We start from the raw sequence: 17,944 nt of genomic DNA on the forward strand, positions 1-17,944 counted from the left end.
CAGCTCCTACCACTGAAGGGGACCTGCTAAAAGATTCTTTCTCTCCTTCTTCAGCTCACTCGTGTTGTGGGGCTCAGGGAATGTTAATTATTAGGCCCCAGCCCACCCGGAGAGCCTCAGATGAAAGCAAGCTCAGAGGGTAAAGTCTAATCGATGCCCTGCACGGGGCGTCAGGGCCCCGGCTGACTCTGCCAGCAGATGGATCATTAATCCAGGCGCTCCAGCCTGGAACCCGGAGCCCAGGAAGTCCTGAAACATTCCTGACCACCCACGATTCAGACCAGCAGTCCCACAAAGCAGCCAGCCTGCCACCAAGTCTCAGAATTTTACAACCTCAAAGTTAGATGAGATGCAGAGAACAGCTAGTCCACAGGCAGAAATCCAGGCTCACTCTGTACACTCACCCCAGACTATGCAGAGGGGAACTCCTTGATGAACTGCCTGGACTAAGGGGATGGATCTGCATGGTCCTGGGCCTTTTTCTGCCTTCTATAAAAGAGGGAGAAGGATACCTACCTCACAGGACTGATGCGAAGAATAAATGAGTTCAAGTGAAAGTTTTATTTTGAGATTTATTAGACTGATACTCACATGTGAGCTGTCTTTATCATTGTTAACATATGAGCCCCTGTCCCTGGGATGTGTTCCCTCTTTTTCCCCAGTCTTTTTCAACTGACAAGGGGTTGATTCTCTGCTTGAAAACTTGTATATACTGGCACCTTAAATATAAAGTCAGGACCCTCTTGCCTTGTGTCCAAGGCCCTTCAGCTTACAGTCAGCTGATTCCTCCTCAGCTGCATCTGTTACTTCTCCCCACCCATCAATTTCCACCCAGATGCAGAAAACTGACCCTTGATACCCATGTAGTTTGGCATGTCCAAGCTCCTCACCCCTTTTCTCTTGGTGAATTTCCACTCATCTTTCAAGGCCATGTTTAGCAGCTTCCTTTCCTGAGACGCCTTCCTGATTCCCTGTCACAAACCTCTGATGAACTTAACTTTGGCTTCCTCCCGCCTGGTTTCTGTAGCATATTGGAGCTCTCACTGCTACAGTACCATCAGTGTATTGTTTGGGTTTTAGCTGCTTTTATTCTTGACTGAGGAAGGTATATTAAAATGCATCTTCCCAGGGAGGGCCAACTCTTATTTTAGCTAATTACAGCAACAGCAGTCCTGGTCATTGGTTCCTCGGCATGATTTTTCTCAAAGCTGTGTACCTGGGTTCTAGACAAGACGGCTCTAGAATTAAACAGATTGAGTACGAATCTATACTCAGCCACTCCAAAGTGCGTCACCTTGCCTGTTATATTGACTTTCTCAGTTTGTTTCCTTGTTTGAAGAGTGAGGATGTTAACAAGGCCTACCGCTTAGGCTTCTAGTGAGGATTGTAAGAGACGTCTTCCCCGAAAGGTAGAGCTTCCTGCCCTGAGGCTTGGACTAGCAGTCTTATCACCTGGGTCCCAGCCCTGCCTCTCTCTGGCTCTCTGTTTCCTTGTCGGCAACAAGCAATTCTACTATCAGAGGTTTTCAGACTTGGTCAAGTGGCTGTACCATACGGGGCCTCGTCTTGCAGGTGGAGGCTAGTCTGCTTTTACATTTCAGTTCAGTTCAGTTCAGTTTCTCGGTTGTGTCTGACTCTGCAACCCCATGGACTGCAGCATGCCAGACTTTCTTGTCCATCACCAACTCCCAGAGCTTGCTCAAACATATGTCCATCAAGTCTGTGATGCCATCCAACCATCCTACCTCTGTCGTCCCCTTCTCCTCCTGCCTTCAATCTTTCCAGCATCACGGTCTTTTCTAATGAGTCAGCTCTTCTCATAAGGTGGCCAAAGTATTGGAGCTTCCGCTTCAGCATCAGTCCTTCCAATGAATATTCAGGACTGATTTCCTTTAGAATTGACAGGTTTATTTTTAATTGAAGGAAAATTGCTTTACAATATTGATTTCATTTCTGCCATAGATCAACATGAATTAGCCATAGGTGTACATAGGTCCCTTCCCTCTTGAACCTCCCTCCTACCTCCCACCCTTTCCTACCTCCCACCCTTTCCTACCTCCCACCCTTTCCTACCTCCCACCCTTTCCTATCTCCCACCCTTTCCTATCCCTTTAGGTTGTTACAGAGCCCCAGTTTAAGTTCCCCAAGTCATACAGCAAATTCCCACTGGCTATCTGTTTTACATATGGTACTGTATATGCCTCTATGCTACTCTCTCCATTCATCTCCAGGTAGAGGCTGCTGCTGCTGCCAAGTCGCTTTAGTCGTGTCCAACTCTGTGCGACCCCATAGATGGCAGCCCCCCAGGCTCCCCTGTCCCTGGGATTCTCCAGGCAAGAACACTGGAATGGGTTGCCATTTCCTTCTCCAATGCATGAAAGTGAAAAGTGAAAGTGAAGTCGCTCAGTTGTGTCCGACTCTTAGCGACCCCATGGACTGCAGCCTACCAGGCTCCTCCATCCTTGGGATTTTCTGGACAAGAATACTGGAGTGGGTTGCCATTGCCTTCTCTGCAGGTAGAAGCTAGTCCTTATCTGTATTCTTTATCCACATCTCTGTTCATACAGCTCCATTCTTACTCATTTCACAGATTGTCTAAGTTCCTTAGATTGGTCTCTGCCCTCCTATGATATCATGATTCCAGGAGTGAGGCAGGTGAAGAGGAGAGGAGGTGTGATGAGGGCATGAGATGGTAGAGGCTGAGAGGCTGGTCTGGTCTTGCTCTAGGATCCCAGGCACCTGGGGCAGATGAAGGGAGCAGTTCTGTGTCTGCCTGTGCGCCTGCCCTCCATCACACCTTGTACAATGTCCAGCACAGGAGGGGAGTTAAGTGAGTCTGTTGAATGGAGAAAAGGAGGGTCTAGAGGAGCACTTCTTCAGACTGGGTAAACAGCAGTGATGTCTGTCCTGAGTATTCTCTCAGGGAAATAGCCATTGAACGCACTCACCCTTCCTGGAAGGCTCCTACATTCTAATTTCTCAGTGGCCAGCACAGCTACAGCATTGCCCCTTCAGACTGGCACATGGAAACTTCCCGGAGAACTTTGGGTCTGAGGAGAGAGGAAGGCTGAGGGAGCTCCCTGCTCAGGGAAAGTGAGGTAGGCAGAAGGTCCTGAGATGTCATGGAACATCTCAGAGAAGCCATCCAGAGACAGTGGAGGGACTCTGGGGGCACCTGAACCTCTGTCCTATGTCCATATCTGTGACTTTGTTACTTTGCAGGCATCTTCAGAGGGAGCAGGTGTAAACTCTGAAATGGAGAGGGACCTGAGAGTCAGGTCATCTACAAGAGGTGGGAGCTGAGGAGGCTGAAACTCCTCCCAGCGAGGCATCTAAGATGATCTTGGACAAGGACAGAACTGCAGAGCTGAGGGCAGCGTGTGGAGGCCCTGGGTTCGTGGGCAGGAAGAAGCGTGCATAAGGACCAATTGGGGAATAAGATGAGCCTTGGGGTCCATTCCACACTGCCTACTGGGAGCTCTTGGGGCACAGAACTGGAGCTCAGTGTGGCTTAAAGGACAGGAGGCCTTTTGCTGGGGACCCTTTGCTGTCCCAGTGAGCTCAGCATCGAGCTTTGCCAACACTGGGTGCATGACCAACACTGCTTGACCTCAATTTCCCCTCTTCCAGTTTACTCTTATTTTAGGCTCAGATCTTCCCCCTCCAGATGGAGTTCTCCCATCTGGTTACTGAAACTGGATCAGTGGAAAGAGAAATTCTAGGATGCTGGAATTTCAGGAACGTTTCCAGGGTGCCAAGAAAAATAGCTCTGTGATGAGCCAATGCCATCAAAATGGCAGATCTGGAAATGAGATCAGATTCTGTCTGAGTCACAATCTCACAGGATCTGAGACACCGAGGTCATCCAGTCTGGTCCATGATGTTACAGATGGAGGAACTTCTGCCCTGGGAAGGGCAGAGCTGGTGGTGGCAGAGATGGAACTGGAACAGAGGGTTGCAGCCATTAACCTCACTCTGATCAGATGCCAGGTCCCCGCCGCCAGGCCCTTCTAAGAGCTGTCTGACATGTGTTGCTTTGCCTTATCAGCAGGAAGAAAAGATGACAGCAGGCAGTCTTTCCTGGCCAAGCATCCATCAGAACCCACATAAATATTTTCCCAGAGTCTGAATGGCCAGCATCTAGCTGGCTATGTGCCAGGGGACAGTAAATAATTTGGACGACTGGTGGCTTCCTGACAATTTTCTTGGGTGTGTTTTCTGACAACTTTGTTTTGGGAGCAGACGCTAGGGAGACCTTGATGAGGGCGGTGAGCCCAGTGCTTACTGGACTCTCTGATGGCATTTCTGGTCAGGAAGGAAGTACCCAAGGGGTCTTGATGACAACACACTTGGGGCAGAAGATAACTTTCACTCAGTCTGAAAGGCTTTCAAGTGGGGCCAGGAGTCGGTTTCAGGGTTTAGGGTGGAGTGAGGTTAGAGGCTCTGGGGCCAAAAAAGTTAGATGAAATCAGCTCAGTGTGGTAAATTGGGTAAGCTTGACCAAAGGCATGTGGGAGGCTTGGTTGCTAAGACAAGGAAAATGTTAGGGCTGGCATGGCCTTAGGTCAGCAGAGTGACCAGTCTTGGAGTTCAAAGTTCAGCAGGGGGTGGAGAGTCCAGGCCCCTTCTGTTCTAGGGCCTCTGACTAGGGCCAGCAGTGGGAATGTCCAGAAAGGGTTTGGTTGTCCAGGAAGGGTTTGGTTGTCCTTGAAGTCAGATGCTGGGTGTTCTGCCTTTGTTATAGTAGGAACTGTCAGCAATTTGAGGAAATAGGAATGGAAGTGAGGGCAGGAAATATCTGGAAAGAGTGGCAGAGCCAGAGAGTCTTGGGCAGATAAACCTGACAGTAGATTTAGGAAAACCAGACAAAGTCTAGATTTCAGCCTCTGATGGGAGCGGTCGCTATCTCCTCTGGGCTTAGTGATGGGGCAGGTCTGAGTGTGCCGTGTGGAGGCTCTGGGTGGCTGCACTAGTTCAGGGCGTGGGAAGCCAGGCTGGCACTGACGCAAAGGTCCATGTCTTTGCCACTGAAGGGAAAATATGCGGCATCTCTGATGGGTGTGAGGGCACAGAATCCCCAGTGGCTGGAAGGACCCATACAGAAAAAAATCTCGCCTGAGCATCACAATGAGATTACTGGGGCCACGCGTCCCATGGGTCCTGACTTGCCACAGCCCCACGGGGCTGTCCTTGGAGCCCCTGGAGATCACAGTTGCTCTGTCTCTGGAGGAGGCAGGGAATGGGGCTCTGGAGGCCCGATCTGACTTCCTCCATGTGGCTCCTGAAGATGAGGAGTGTGTGAGCTAGTCATTCAGTTGTGCCCAACTCTTAGTGAGCCCTTTAGGCTCCTCTGTCCATAGGAGGAGGGGGGCCCTTTAGTTCCCAGCGTGAGCCTGTCCCCAGGTGTTTGACAAAAATCTTTCCAGCTGGCCTGTGGTACACTCATTAGGGATGGGAGTGCTTAAATTCACTTCATCCTCAGCCATGTTATGAACATATTTGTCCTGTATTTGAAAGGAAATGCAAGACTGTTAAAAGACTCTGGGCACTGGAATTCAGTGGCTTGCATTCAGGTACAGGTTGAACCAGCTGTGTACTCTGGCCTTTTCCCTAAAACCTCTGAGTCTCAGTTAATTTGCACTTTCATATCTTCAGTAGAAAAAGCCTCTTGGGCTCAGAGTCAGCAGGTATAAATTCTGGACCTTCTGTTTTGCTCCTGGTTGACTTCTACACACAGCTGGTTTTCTCTGGGCCTCTATCTCTATCTTGGAATTCAGGACTGGGCAAGATGATATCTCAGGGCCCTTCAAGACTTTAAGGCATTTTATCAAGATTTGATACCCTCTAGGATGCTGGGGAATTGTTTCTCATGGAATTGTTCCTCTCTTTTGCATAAAAACACAAACACTCAGATTCCCAAATGCTCACATGCAGACTCCCACAAGCATGCATTCCCTCATGTACGCAGATGCGGATGTATGCTTTCACACAGACATATCCTCACCAGTATACGTAAATCCTCTCATGCGCTCACCTATGTGCATGCACGCACTCACAGGAACTAGTCTGTCTTGTACGTCACTGAATCCCCAGTGCTTAGAGCAGAGGACTGATAAATCCTCAGACCATGCCAGTGGAGTGAATGAAATCATGCACTTCCCTTCCTCACTGCGGAAACACAGGTATTCACACACACCACACCCTCACGTACAAGCCATCACGTGCACACTCCAGGGGCCCGGACACATGCTGACGTGCATTGGGCAGGCCCAGCATACTCACTCCCACCACGCCCCCACACTGTAGATCCCCTGCAAGGCCCTTCCAGGAGCTCACTAAGGGATATCCTTTCCTCACACATCACCCTGAAGCCTCCCTTGCTGGCACTGGGTTTGGCTCTGCTGACACCCAAGGACCTTGGTCCAGGCATCAAGGGTATGCCATAGCTTTCTGTGTGGACAGTGCTTTGTAAAAGTCCAGTCACTTTATCAGATCATGTCCCACTCCATCCTCTTGGCAGACGGGATGTAGGACCTCAGAATGTGGATTATCTGTTGCAGACATGTTACAGACAGGGAGACAGAGGCCTAAACAGGATGGCTATCTGCCTAAGGCCCAGAAGCCACCGAGCAAGGGAGCCCAGCTGGAAACCACACCACCCCCTATCCAGGACTCTCTCCATTGCTTCTCCCAGTGACTGTTTTAAGAGGATTATTTATCCTCCAGTTGTTTCCCCCTCTAATTTATTTCTTTCCTTATCTTTTTTAAAATCCCTCGTTTCCGCCCGCAAATAGTTGGGTTTCAGGAGGGAGTGATGGAGGCCAAGTTCACCATCAGAAGTAAAATCTACAAGGAACTTCCCTTGTCTACCCCAGCCAAGATTCTTGCCAAACGTAATCAGAACTTTACCACACACCTATGCACCCAACCTTCACAAAGAATCAACTTAACCTGCGTAAGGAATAAACAAGTTAGTAAAATTAATGCCTATTTCAGAGAACAGACTAAGGCCCCTGGCCATGTAATTTGCCAACTAATTAAAAAGTTATTCACACTGTTTTACGAATTTAAAAAATTTGCATCACTTTTTATTCCTGGAAAGGTATTGGGAAAGTGCTAGCCTACTGCAGTTGTCTTGGCTTTGGGATGGCTAGTGAGTGTGTAGGTGAGTCTGGACTGGTTCCTTCCCTCAAAGACGGCACTGTGGGGCAGCTGGCGGCTCCATATGGGGCTCTGAGGATACAGGCTTGACAGCAGCCTGGCTGAAATTTCTCTTTCCTGACTTTAGCAGTCCTTGGGAGAGGCAGCATGGTTGGGGGACAGGACCTCTAGCTTTGGAGCCAGATGGACCTGTTTAAATCCCAGCTCTACCTTTGAATGGCCATATAACTCTAGGCAAGTCATTTAACCTTATGGGTCTCAGTTTTTCTCATCTGTGCCAATGCTAGTGATATTTCTATTTTGGCAGAACTCGCATACATAAGGAGCCTGACGCATAGTAGGAGCTCAGTAAATGATAGATCAGATTAGCCACCCAGGCACTTGATTCCACTGTGTCTTAGATACTCTAAGAGGAAGGTATATGGAGCCATGGACATGTGTAGAAGATGGCCACAAGAGGGCCAGGTTCCATGTCTGGTTCTACAACAGGTTTAAGAAGCTCTAGCTCCGCTCCGGGTCTTTGTCTCCCTATCTGGACACTGTAAGGGCGTCCCAGTCCTGTGAACTGTGTGTTCGCCAGAAACTGAGACTGGATCTTTTCCTCCTATCTCTTCCCTGGAATGGAGTCAGGGTCAGATACATAGTAGCCACTCAGTGATGCCTTAGGTGATAGTCCTTGTCCACTGCTGATTCCCCAGGCCAGGAGAAACGGCAGAAGGTGCACTCAAGTCGAGCTACATGTCAGGGATGACAAATGCCAAGTCATGTAACTGTCACATGAACAAGTGGGACTCATGGAATCTCACTCACGGAATAATCACGAAACAACCTTTACTAGTCATCCTGCAGGTAAGATCTCTTCCGCCCCATTGCATGAAAACATGACCGTTCTGTTTTTTCTTTGACAATACAGAGCTCCCTGTTTATTTTAACTCACAAAATATTATTTCTGCTCGATAATGAACTACTATTACTACTATTTAGCAATATGAGCAGTAATAAACCTCAAACTTCACTTTTCCACTTGGACCTGGAGCTACTGCTGGTAAGTTTCGTGCAGTGAGAACAAGACTCAGTTTCTTCTTTCTTTTTGTGCCTAAAGCATTACTTCTCTTTCCTCATCTTGCTAACCATCGTGGATTTTTTATCTCTCCATTGTCAGGGATAGAGGGAAAGAGAAGGAAAAGGGGGCAACATAGTACTTACCTGACTAGTTAGTACAGACTCAAAGACCCAGGGTCAATGCTCTCTGGGCTTGGCAGACATTTAACCTTGCTTGTTCTCTCATGGGGTGTTTTTGCTGGTTCTTTGGAGAAAATCCACCCTCTCCCCATACAGGTTCCTCTTTGGTGTGGGTAAATGCATTTCTATTCCAGCTGGCTACTTCCCGCTCCTTCACAGGCTCTAGGTAGCTGCCGGTACCACCAACCTCTTTCTGATGAGGTCTTTCCTTCCTCTACATGGTCCTCTGACAGGGTCCAGCTGACCTATGCCATCTCCCTCTCATTTGGTCCAGATCTGGTTCAGAGGAAACACTTTGGTGTTTTCTGCCTGATAAATTCTGAGAATGCAGGTTGCCCTTTGTACAGTCACCTCTCTTTACTCTGTTGTTAGAAGACCTGGCCAGTCAGCCTCTGCCCTTTAGATTTAGCTGTGGGGGTCAGATTCCAGTCCACTGCGTCCTCCAAAGAAAGGAAAATATCAAGCTCTCCAAGTATCCCATTAAAATGCACTCTTGTCAGGCTTGAGCTCAGGAGGGAGTACAGGAAGGTGCACGATGTGCTCACAGCTCATTCCAGAATCCCCTATCCAATGCCTGCCCTGCTCTCAGCCCCTCCCTCCTCTTTTATGTGCCAGAGCTGGGTGGTCAACAAAGGACCACAAAGACAGTTTTCAACACCACCTTTTGCAGCCCTTGCTTGGTGGTCTTGCACTTCACTTGGGGATGTGTTATCCATTATCTGGGGGCCTCCCATGAAGTCTGAACTAATGTAGTTAAGTTTGAAGATCCTCTTTCCATTTTTTCCCAAGGCAAAACTTTGAGATAGTGTTGCTATCTCCAGTTAATGGATGATAAAACAGGTTCAGAGAGGCCAAGAAACTAACTCTCAAGCACACAACTGGTTGGAACTGAAAACTGGGATTCTAAAACCTGAGTTCTAGGAGTTCCCTGGTAGTCCATGGTTCAGAATTCGCCTGCCAACACAGGTTTGATGCTTGGTCCATAAAGATTTCACATGCCATGGGGCAGCTAAACCTTCATGCCACAACTACTGAAGCCCGCGCGCCTAGAGGCTGTATTCCACAACAAGAGAAGCCACTGCAACGAGAAGCCTGCACGCTTGAACTGCAGAGTAGCCCCTGCTTGCTGCGACTGGAGAAAGCCTGTGAGCAGCAGTGAAGATTCAGCACAGCCAATAAATGAATCAGTAAATAATTTTTAAAAATAAATAAAATCCAAATTCTTTCCTTACGTGTTCCCTGGCGGTGCAGAGGTTAGGATTCTGGGCTTTCACTATGGTGGCCCGTGTTCAATCTCTGGTCTGGAAACTGAGATCCCACAAGCTGCACGTGTGGTACAGACAGACAAACAAAGAAAACGTAAAGCCTGAGTTTTTCCTACTCTGCTCTGAAGACTGCGGCTTTACCTTTGCAGCAGTTAAGGGGTGACAGACATAACGTGTGACTGTGCATCCGTGGACAGAGCAACTGGGGGCTCCAGCATGAGCATCAGAATCCTCTGCGACTGTCAGCTGCTTACTCATCTTAAAACATGTTCCAACCTGGGAACTCATTTGATGGGAAACCATCCAGGACAAAAATCCTTTCTGACGTCCAGGGAATTGCTTTGGAAGGCTCTCCTGCGCTTGACCCCAACATTGACTCCCTCTTCTCAACTCCTCTTTAAATTTTTTTCCCTGCTCTTTCAGTTCCCTATTATATCAGAGAGGACTTCCATTAACATCATCACCAACACCACATATTTTAAAAGTGTTAATTTGTTATTAGCATCTGTTTTAATCTTATTCATCTCTGTGTTTACAATAGTTCTTAATAAATACTGTTACTCAGTAGGGGGTTAGCCACTTCGCTGGCTGAACACAGCTCATTTGCGAATGGGCGAGGATTGGAGGAAGGAGAAAGAGAAGGATGGAAACTGTGTACCTAACGGGGGTTGTCGCATCAACCAACGATGGCTTGGCTCAGAGTCGTGACTCCCTGGGAGATCCTGGATAAATCAGCCTTTGCCAGCATGGGTTTTATCATCTGACTAGTGTGGGTGAGGGTCCCCATCCTGCCAGCCTCACCGAGAGTATAAGACAATACTGTGACAAGATCAGAGAAGTGAAAAGGGTTGAAAAAGTATCAAACGTGTGGGTTTGGTCTGGGAAAACAAAACTTCTGACTCAGCCTGGCTCTCCTCATCAGTGGGTTTTGTGTGTGTGTGTGTATGTGTTGGTGGAGCTGGGGGCAGGGGGAGATGGCAAGAACCACCCTGGCCTGTGTGAGTCAAAAATAGAGGCTTCCACTTTCTGGGATAAATTATCCACCAGGCAGAGGCGTCAGGGCTGTCTGCTCCCTGTCTGGCCTCCTCGACCATCTCACTTTATGAGACGTAAATCCCCGAGACCCACCAGTCATTTTTAATCTTCATCAGTGTTTATTTTTTAGCCTTGCCCCCCTTATCCCCCTCTATCTTAGAGGCTGCTTGCTGTTTTATGGGGTTATGGGCCAGGAGGGTAGAATTCAGCTACAAATCTCACAGCTCTGCCCGCCGAGATGGTGGGATGGAGGGAGGGAGCTATAGCAGTCTGAAGGATAATGCGCCAGAAACCTCAGCCAGCCTGCAGGGGTTGCCCTGAGTGCCTCCGTAGGAAGGGGGTCTGGGGTCCTCTCTCCTGGTAGGTGTGCTCTGGCCTCAGAGTTCAGGAGCCTCTCCTGTGGAGAGGACCCCGTGTGTACCGGACACATCTCCACCAAGTCTAGCAGGGTGACGTGGACCAAGGGACTGAATGGTCTTGGCCTCGTGTCCCTTTCCTTTAAAATAGGAAGGACCATAACTACTTCTCAGGTGGCTCAGATGGTAAAGAATCTGCCTCAATGCAAGAAACCTGGGTTCCGTCCCTGGGTCAGGAAGATCCCCTGGAGAAGGGAACAGCAACCCACTTCAGTATTCTTGCCTGGAGAATCCCATGGACAGAGGATCCTGGCGGGCTACAGTCCATAGGATTGCAAAGAGTTGGACACGACTGAGTGACTAACACATTCATAATTACTTCATAAAGTTATTGGGAGGATCGATTGCAGTAACCTAGACTGAGGCGTCTGGCACTTGGCCTGGCCTACAAGAGGCATTCAGCGCATATCAATTTTCTCCCCTCTTACGTGGTTCATGATTAATTGCAAAGTAATGAGTTTATCATCTGATCTTCCTCTAAACTCTCTCAAATGTGAACTCTATAAGTGCAGGGACTTTGGTTTGGTCACCCCGTGATCCCCAGTACCTGATATAAAGCCTGACATATTATCTATGCTCAATAAACACTAGCTGAATGATGAATTAAACCAAGTTCTCTGTGTGATTCTTGTGGGTGCAGAGAAATTTCCTACAGAGAACACCGTGGCAGAGATGTACAGATGTTCAGAATGAAAGGACTTTAGGGATACACAGCTCAGTGTTTTCACTGTTGAGAAGTGGACTTTAGGTTCAGGGAAGAGAAGGGACTTGCCCAGGAGCCATCAGCAGTTACAGGCAAGGTTAGGACTGGAACACAGGCCTTGTGATTTCACATCTGGGGTTCTTTGAAGTTCACTATGCTGTTAGTTGTCTTTCTCAGATAGAAGAGCGAAGTAGAGGACCAAGTGAAAGAAAAACGTAAGGAAAAGGAGAGTTAATGGAAAGAAAGGCTTCCCTGGTGGCTCAGATGGTAAAGAATCTGCCTTCTAGGCAGGACACCTGGGTTTGATCCCTGGATTAGGAAAATCCCCTGTAGAAGGGAATGGCTACCCACTTGAGTATTCTTGCCTGGAGAATTCCATGCACAGAGGAGCCTGGTAGACTACAGTCCATGGGGTCACAAAGAGTTGAGCGTGACTGAAGGACAAATTGAGGGAGACAGAGAGAAAAAGAGAAAGGGAGAGAAAGTCTCAGGGGCTCAGGACTGGAATTGATAAGGAATTGCATCCCAGACAGACCATGTCACATGACAGGTGGAGCACCTGTCAGCAAGCGCAAGCTCTACCCCTACTCTGTGACTCAGGAAGGCACTTGAGGTTTGTCCACTCAGGGCACTTTGGAAGGGGTGAGGAAGCTCCATTTTCCACTAAAGTCTACCCTATTCCACCCTGGCCAGCAAGACCTTCAGTTTCCCAGGTGGCTCAGTGATAAATCCCCCTGGCAATGCAGGGGACTCAGGTTCGATCCCTGGCTTGGGAATTTCCCCTGGAGGAGGAAATGGCAACTTACTCCAGTATTCTTGCCTGGAGGATCCCATGGACAGAGAAGTCTAGTGGGCTACAATCCACAGGGTTGCAAAGAGTCAGACACAACTGAGCGACTTAGCACACCCACAGAAAGACCTTCTGTTTCCCTTGTGCCCCAGACAGTGATGCTACAGCCCCCAGCACTGCTCTTTCTCCTGTTGCTACTACTGCTACCAAAGTTAGTATTTTCTGAATTCTTATGAAGCGCCAGATACTGTTCTAAGTAGTATATCTGTATTAACTCATTTAATCCTCACAACCACCCCCATTTTACAGAGGAGACCATGCAGTTAATAATGGCATCTGTTTATGTTCATCCGTTTAGTAAAGGGTGGAACCAGCCATCAAAGCCTGGGTGTCTCTCTGGGATGGAAAGGCCCGTACCATCTCTCTTGTCTCACTCACCTCGCTCTTCTTATCCAGTTAGATGTCACTCTGCTTCACCAAATCTGCAGATTCTTCCACTTTATTCAGACGTGCTTTGAACACTTTCCACTGCCCCATGACTGCACATATCCTAAGTGAAATATTGTTCCAGGCCCTGTGCTAGGAACTGAGGTTATAGATAAGAGAAAAACTGAGGTCTACTGGGGAGAATGACGCTTAAATGAACATGATGGGAACTCAAAGAAGGGTGTCTGGAGCATGTGGGGCATCAGAGCTGGATTCACAGAGGAGGAAGAGGAGACATTTGAGCTAGTCCTGAGTCTGAGGAAGTGAGCATCAGAAGGGGGTGAGGATATTCCAGCTGGAGGAATGGGGAGTGCAGACAGGTATGCTGGTGCGATGTGCACTATAGGGGAACCAGTGGGGTTTACAACGGAGAGCACCAGATGTGAGATTGGAAAGGAACATGGGGTTGGTGTATAAAAGACGTGAAGACCAGTCTATGGTCTGGGGCTTTCTCTTGAGGCATTAGCCTGTGTGAGGCCTTCAAGAAAGACCTGGGACTTCCCTGGCAGTCCCGTGGTTAAGACGCCGCACTTCCTCTGCAGGGGGTGCAGACTTGATCCTGGCGGGGAATTAAGATCCCACATGATGCATGGCATGGCCAAAAAAAAAAAAAAAAAAATGTTCTTCAAATGAGCCATTGTTAAAAAAAGAAAAAAAAAAAGAATAAAAGACCCTCCTGTCCCCATGGTGGCTGGCACATACCAGGTACTTAGTAAATCCAACTGATTGGTTGATAAAGGCATTTGCCAAAACATCTCCATAGCGCCAGACAGTATACTGGGGTTATTTCTGTTGCAGGCCCAGCCTTGCTGAACAGAGAAAAGTCTCTTTCTGCTGTTAACTTCTTCCAAGCTAGGACTTCACTGCTTCTGGCTGCAGGGGGTGCTCCTGGCTCTGAGATGTGTTGGGCCAGGAATCTCTGCCAGCCCCCTGGGCTTCTTAGGAAACCTGAGATTCAGGTCAAGCTTCAGTTTCCTGACACTAGTCTAAACTACTTCTGCTACTCTGAAGCCTTCTAGGCCTTTCCTCCCCTTCCCTGATAGCTCAATTCGTAGGGAATCCACCTGCAATGCAGGAGACTCCTGTTCAATTCCTGGGTTGGGAAGATCCACTGGAGAAGGGATAGGCTACCCACTCCAGTATTCCTGGGCTTCCCTCGTGGCTCAGCTGGTAAAGAATCTACCTGCAATGTGGGAGACATGGGTTTGATCTCTGGTTTGGGAAGATCCCAAATCTTTGGGAAGATTTGGGAGATCTTCCATTCTCTTAGAATCACAGTATTTCAGAATCTAAAAAGAAATTTTTCTGCCTACACTATTCAGTTCAGTTCAGTCACTTAGTCGTGTCTGATTCTTTGTGACCCCATGAACCGCAGCACGCCAGGCTTCCTTGTCTATCACCAACTCCTGGAGTCTACCCAAACTCATGTCCATTGAGTTGGTGATGCCATCCAACCATCTTATCCTCTGTCATCCCCTTCTCCTCCTGCCTTCAATCTTTCCCAACATCAGGGTCTTTTCAAATGAGTCAGCTCGTCACATCAGGTGCCCAAATTATTGGAGTCTCAGCTTCAACATCAGTTCTTCCGATGAACACCCAGGACTGATCTCCTTTAGGATGGACTGGTTGGATCTCCCTGCAGTCCAAGGGATGCTCAAGAGTCTTCTCCAACACCACAGTTCAAAAGCATCAGTTCTTTGGCACTCAGCTTTCTTTATAGTCCAACTCTCACATTCATACATGACTACTGGAAAAACCATAGCCTTGACTAGACGGACCTTTGTTGACAAAGTAATGTCTCTGCTTTTTAATATTCTGTCTAGGTTTGTCATAACTTTCCTTCCAAGGAGTGAGCATCTTTTAATTTCATGGCTGCAATCACCATCTGCAGTGATTTTGGAGCCCCCCCCCCAAATAAAGCCAGTCACTGTTTCCACTGTTTGCCCATCTATGTGCCATGAAGTGATGGGACCGGATGCCATGATCTTCGTTTTCTGAATGTTGAGCTTTAAGCCAACTTTTTCACTCTCCTCTTTCACTTTGATCAAGAGGCTCTTTAGTTCTTTTTCACTTTCTGCCATAAGGGTGGTGTCACTGCATATCTGAGGTTATTGATATTTCTTCTGGCAATCTTGATTCCAGCTTGTGCAACATTCAGCCCAGCGTTTCTCATGATGTACTCTGCATATAAGTTAAATAAGCAGGGTGACAACATACAGCCTTGATGTACTTCTTTTCCTATTTGGAACCAGTCTGTTGTACCATGTCCAGTTCTAACTGTTGCTTCCTGACCTGCATACAGGTTTCTCAAGAGGCAGGTCAGGTGGTCTGGTATTCCCATCTCTTTCAAAATTTTTCACAGTTTATTGTGATCCACTCAGTCAAAGGCTTTGGCATAGTCAATAAAGGAGAAATAGATGTTTTTCTGGAACTCTCTTGCTTTTTCAATGATCCAACAGATGTTGGCAATTTGATCTCTGGTTTCTCTGCCTTTTCTAAGTCCAGCTTGAACATCTGGAAGTTCACAGTTCACATATTGCTGAAGTTGGGCTTGGAGAATTTTGAGCATTACTTTACTAGCGTGTGAGATGGGTGCAATTGTGTGGTAGTTTGAGCATTCTTTGGCATTGCCTTTCTTTGGGATTGGAATGAAAACTTACCTTTTCCAGTCCTGTGGTCACTGCTGAGTTTTCCAAATTTTCTGGCATATTGAGTGCAGCATTTTCACAGCATCATCTTTTAAGATTTGAATTGGAATTCCAGCTCAACTGAAATTCCATCACCTCCACTAGCTTTATACGTAGTGATGCTTCCTAAGGCCCACTTGACTTCACATTCCAGGATGTCTGGCTCTAGGTAAGTGATCACACCATCGTGATTATCTGGTGTGAAGATCTTTTTTGTACAGTTCTTCTGTGTATTCTTGCCACCTCTTCTTAATATCTTCTGCTTCTGTTAGGTCCACACTATTAACATCCAAGAATATTCAGACTTTAAATTGTGAGAAACTTGGAATTTCAAAACCTTACATATGGAGTTTAAACGTTTAAAACCCCAAGTTTAAAATTCCTTGTGGCTCAGCTGTATAGTCTGTGGGGTCTCAAAGAGTCAGACATGACTGAGCGACTTTCACTTTCACTTTCCAGAGTCAGAGGAGTTTGCGGCCAAGTTGTTGTTCAGTCGCTCAGTTGTGTCAGATTCCTGGCCACCCCGTGGACTGAAGCATGCCAGGCTCCCCTGTCCTTCACTATCTCCTGAGTTTGCTCAAACTCGCGTCCATTGAGTCAGTGATGCCATCCAACCATCTCATCCTGTGTTGCCCCCTTCTCCTCCTGCCGTCAATCTTTCTCAGGTCCAGCCTTGAAGTAGGGTCTTTTTCAGTGAGTTGGCTCCTCTCATCTGGTAGCCAAAGTTTTGGAGCTTCAGCTTTAGCAACCAAGTTGGGAAGGGTCAAACCTCCAAAACTCCAAACCCTGGGAGACCAGATCTGCAGGAGGCTGGGGGGTCTACCCTCATCCATGGAAGGAGAACCCTTTAATATACAGCTGCAAGCAGCTTGAATAACTCTGGGGTCTGCTCATGGATGTAAATTCTTGGTTTTATTTTGCTATTTACAGTTACTTATAAAATAAATAGGGCTTTCCTTGTGGCTCAGCTGGTAAAGAATCCACGTGCAATGTGGGAGACCTGGGTTTGATCCCTGACTTGGGAAGATCCCTTGGAGAAGGGAAAGGTCACCCACTCCAGTATCCTGGCCTGGAGAATTCCATGGACTGCAGTCCATGGGGTCACAAAGAGCTGGAGACGACAGAGCGACTTTCACTTTTATAAAATAAATAACACACTTGGTTGGAAGCTGTTAAATTGGTTCTCATTGTTTGCCAGGGTTCTGGGAAGCCCACTAGGGTGTGACTACCATGGACACTAGATTGTCCTTCCTTCTGCCCTGTGTCTGTAACACTCTATCCAGACGATCATATTCACCCCTGAGGCCCGTTACTGCCTCCTAAAATCTTATTCTAAACTGGCTCAGGCCTCCTTGCCTCCTTCATCCCAGAGCCTCCCAGAGGGAGTGGGAGACACGCTAGCTGCTTCCACTCTCCTAGAATCATAGTATTTCAGAATCTAAAAAAAAAATTTCTGCCTACACTGTTAACATCTAAGAATCTTCAGACTATAATTTGTGAGAAACTTGGAATTTTAAAACCTGAAATATGGAGGACTTCAATATTAGTGATAAGTATATTGCATCCAGGCCTCCACCTATCTCTGAGGTTTAGATGAGGTTGAAAGTGTATCACTAACTGATGTATGTCGACTTGACAGGAGGGTGAAAAAGGGCAATCCATCTCCTTCCTTCATTGTCCTTTGTATTTCCATTTGCTAAATGACCCAGTGAAAGGCCCAGAAGGTACTGCCTTCTAGCTGACCAAATGTGTCATGAGGAGGCCATATGAGCTGCCTATGAGAAATATGCCTAGAGGGGCAGAAGCCATGAATATTTGAGTTATTCAGTCCAGTTCAGTCGCTCAGTTATGTCTGACTCTTTGCGACCACATGGACTGCAGCGCGCCAGGTTTCCTTGTCCATCACCAACTCCCGGAGCTTGCTCAAACTCACGTCCATCGAGTCGGCAATGCCACATCATGGGTCTGCAATACTAGCATGTTCCATGTTTGCAATTTTTTTCCTGGAGAAATTCAAGTTATACTTAGAATTCTAGACTCTTAATACTTTAGGATTTAAGACTCCTAGCCCTTTAGAATTCTAGGCTCCCAGATATTTAGACTATGATCTGGAATATTAAAGATATAAATCACAAGTCCCCTATGTACAGAACTTCAAG

General features: G+C 47.5%; 1 long non-coding RNA gene across 1 annotated transcript; it reads right to left on the reverse strand.

Annotated features, from left to right (window-relative positions):
* Positions 1–558: 558 nt before the first annotated feature.
* Positions 559–8,673, reverse strand: LOC132657885 (uncharacterized). The gene is made up of 2 exons (XR_009596657.1): positions 8,368–8,673; positions 559–5,504 (listed from the first exon to the last, which is right to left on the reverse strand). It is a non-coding gene; the product is annotated as an uncharacterized LOC132657885 (long non-coding RNA).
* Positions 8,674–17,944: the final 9,271 nt, after the last annotated feature.

The sequence above is a fragment of the Ovis aries genome, chromosome 1 (genome assembly GCF_016772045.2).
Source record: "Ovis aries strain OAR_USU_Benz2616 breed Rambouillet chromosome 1, ARS-UI_Ramb_v3.0, whole genome shotgun sequence".
Taxonomy (NCBI): Eukaryota; Metazoa; Chordata; class Mammalia; order Artiodactyla; family Bovidae; genus Ovis; species Ovis aries.